A 4050-nucleotide genomic window follows, 5' to 3' on the forward strand; every position below is an offset into this window, starting at 1 on the left:
TAAAGCACCTACTTAGAACAAGCTTAGCAAAAACAAAGGGGCCACGGTTCAATCCCCAGCACCACATGCCAGCCAGCCCCGCCCCCTGGTGGGCTGAGCTGGCCACACACACACACACACACAAATAAATAAATAAATTTAAAAAAAAATCATCTATTAAATTATTTGTTGGCCTTCCTTGAATTTATCTATGTTTTTACCTAACAGCACCTACTATGTCTCTGGCTTTGAATTAATCTCTGATTAGGAATATAAGAGAATCTCTTGATGTAATTTATCATTTGAATATTTCAAAGGAGAAAACTGCAATCTCTCTGCTCTGCAAAACACATCTTGGCTCATTATATATTCTTTAATTTTTTCTTCCAACACTGGGGGTGTACATTGAACTATATCCCTAGCCTTTTTAAATTTTATTTTGAGAAAAGGTCTTACAATCCTGCCTCAGTCTCTGCATGTACTGGTCTTTAAAATAATTTCTAAAGTAAAATACACAGATTACAGCAAAGGATATGAATTTGTATTCAGATAACAGGATTTGCAATTCCCACTGTTGGGGCACAAGTTCACCCTTTAATCACCTTGAGGAGGGGAAAGGACTAACAAAGTGGGCCCACCTCAGCAGGTGCTTGGAAGCTCAACAGAATCTATGGATCAGATGAGGTTCATTCTCCTGAGGAAGGAAACTGCTACTACAGAATATGGTTAAAAGGAATCCTAGATAATTTTAAGTAACTTACTGTATTACTATGAAGCCTTATGTTTATACTACAGATGTACCTTGTGCTGAAGAATAGCTCATTTAATGTTAATTATTAAAGTGAAGACCCTCTCTTCCTCTCTAGATGTTCATATTTTGCCTGTTAAGTAAGACTGGCTACCCTTTTAAAGCTATTAAAAAACATGATTTCCTCTATAAAGTTTCTTTCTTACAGAAAAAGAATGACTTATCTTATTGCAAAGTTTAGCAAAACACAGAGCAAGAATGAGTCTTTTCTGTAGGGACTCCCCATTTGCAATAGCATGGCCCCAAGAGGAGAAACTTGTCCCTTCCACCATGTAGGAAGCAGAGGAGATTATAGCCTCTCCTTTCTTTCTAGAGGCAAATAAAAACCAACCTCCTCTATCACAAATACTCTGTCAATTCTCCAGACAATCTGGACAATTTAAAACCAACTTTAATTCTCTTCTTAGATGACCATATACTTGATTTAGAAAGGAAGGTCTCAAGAGATTTGTTTGTGGTGTAATTTGGCTTTACCAGAGAATTAAAATATTTATTATGATACTCCACATAACTCTATGTATTTTTTATTTAATTCAAAGTAAGCAAGAAGTAGGATTAGTCATCAAATGTTTGGTTTTAAGACATCTTTAAATTCACCAGGACTGTTAATTTTGTTGCAAAGCATTGAACAAGGTAAAGATTTACAGTGGTGTCTCCATACAGTTTTAAATTGAGTCTTTAGGTCCATTACACGCTTTATTAAAAGCATATCTAATAGGAAAAATGTATACATAAACATTATGTAGTCAAGGAGAAGTAAAATGCATATTGAAGATAATAGGTTTGATGATGGGTAGTAGAATATTGCTTACAATCTTTAAGTTTCTGTGATATAATGAAATTTATTATCAAAAGACTACCCCAAAAAACAAGCAGTCAACTTTTAAGATTTTGGACTTTCCAAGTCATGAAAAACAAAACCAAGAAACCTTCTGAATAACTAAGGATAGGACATAACATCAACGCATCCTAGTATGATACTGAATGTGTATTAGGACTCACAGAGCCCCTTTGCATGTATCCGTAGATGCATATAATTTCCCAGAGAAGAAAGTCAAGTGGAAAGGACTGGACAAAAATCAAATGGTAGGGCCAGGGAGATAGCTCAGTAGAATAAGCGCTTGCCTGGCAAGCACAAGATCCTGAATTCAATATCTAATAACACCAAAAAAAAAAAAAATGGTGGTCAGAAGGAGACAAAATTGCAAGTACAAGAGAAAGGATCTGCAATCACAAAGACATTATTCCAAAAGGGTAGGGCCAGCCAAATAGCTCAGCGGAATAAAGCACCTGCGAGCAGTTGCCAGGGATGGGGGTTCGATCCCCAGGCCTGTGGTGAGTGCTGGCCCCGCCCCTGGGGCGTGCTGAGATGGCAATTGAGACTGTGCATGGTGGCGTGTGCCTATAATCCCAGCTCTTGGGAGGCTGTAAACAGGCGGATCACCATGAGTCACATCTAGTAGTGAGACTCTGAAAACCTTGTAGACCCTTTCCTAAAATACCAAAAGAAAAAAGGTTAAGCTAACCAAGGAAGGTACAAATCAATAAAAAAGTCTTCTACTTTGTGAAGTGGCAATCACTGTGGTCCTCCCACCTCTGCATGATCATGAAATTCTTTATAACAGTCTCAGGGCCGCTAGTAAAAGAGGGAAGGGACGTGTTTCATTGACTTTTTTTTTTTATTTCACTGATAAGAGAAGAATGATCACCAATAGCCAATGGCAGTTACGGCAAAACAACACCAAAAGCCAGCTTCACACTCAGCAGAAAACCTCAGGACACCTCCTGCTGGTTCCTACATATGAAGAGGAATTTCCCTGGTAATGCAACATAAATGTGATCCCTGAAAGTATAGTCCTTGGAAAGGTTTTAATTAAAACTTTTATTCACTGCATTAGTAGTCGCAATTTAAACTACAATGTTCTTAATTTATTAAGCCCTAGGGAGTGTCAAAGAATGTATGTACTTTAAAAATGGGCATTGTTACATGAGTTATTTTCTTCTAGAAAATAGATTGCATTTTCAATCTACAATTGGAAATAACACAAAAGCAAATCTTCACTACCAGAAAGATAAAAAGCAAAATATTATCATGGCTTTATCAAGAATCTTGAAACTAGAAATACTAGGATCTAAAAATCTGAATCTTATTAAGGGAATTCAAATAAAATCCAAAATCATTTTTGTCCAGATATAGTGGCTCACACTTGTAATCCCAGTACTCAGTAGGCTGAGGCAGGAGGTTCTCTGCAAGTTCAAGGCCAGCCTGGAATACAAAATGATTTCAAGGTCCCCCTGAACTGTACAGTGAAATCCTGTCTTAAAAATATAGGTAGATAGGCAAGTACGTAGGGAGGGAGGGAGATAGACAGACAGACAGACAGACAGACAGACAGACAGACAGAACTACATGTCAGTTTATACCAATGTGATGTTCACAAGCAGACAAAAAGTTTGAATGTGCGGTACTCTTGTAATATGACTACTCTTGTAAGAATATAGAAGACAAAAAATAATTATTAATAAATAACAGTCAAAGGGAAAAAGTAAATAGAAGCACACAGAAAATTCCTTTAGATGAACTTCCAGGATGCACCAGAAACTTTAATCCTTTCCTCTGATCTCAGGGGTGAATGCAACATTTCCTTGGCTTTCATTGCTGCACATGTACAATATAAAAAAAGCAGGGGAAGGGCTGATTTGATTTTTCTCCATGTTGTAGGAGAATAAGCACCACCTGGTCACTTGAACAATGATATATAAATGAAATGCAATTTTAGATCTCATTTAAGACTTTCACAAACTTTTAGTCTATATTGAGAGGAATTTTGTAAAGAATAGAACGAGTCCTGTCCACATGGTGCCGCACGAAGGTGAAGCAAAGACGTAACCCCAAGAAACAACAGCCAGGAACCATAAGAGCAGAGGCTTTTGTCTGCTTGGCAATAGGCAGCCAGCATGATTTCAAATAACTAATTAAAGGATAATTTATGTATGCAGGATATGTAAGAGTAAGGCAGGACTATGGCCATTCATCAGCAAAGATGGCAGAAGTTGAACTGTAGTTTCAAGAGAAGATAGGACAAGCCAGGACCAAGTGCTAAGCACAAACTCCTAAAGAAAGGTGCTTGGGGAAAAAAAAAAAAAAAGAAACATGTCACCTGCCACCTTTCCTATGTCTGGCACCTCCTGGAAATCCACAGCAGTCTGGTAAAAAGATGCTTCAGACTTCCAAGAACACCAGAAAATGAAAGTTTGAATCA

The 4050-nt window shown here is 37.6% G+C and overlaps 1 pseudogene; it reads right to left on the reverse strand.

Annotated features, from left to right (window-relative positions):
* Positions 1–2449: 2449 nt before the first annotated feature.
* LOC111816038 lies at positions 2450–2646 on the reverse strand (annotated as a pseudogene).
* Positions 2647–4050: the final 1404 nt, after the last annotated feature.

This window comes from Octodon degus, unplaced genomic scaffold (genome assembly GCF_000260255.1).
Source record: "Octodon degus isolate 3935 unplaced genomic scaffold, OctDeg1.0 scaffold00025, whole genome shotgun sequence".
NCBI lineage: Eukaryota > Metazoa > Chordata > Mammalia > Rodentia > Octodontidae > Octodon > Octodon degus.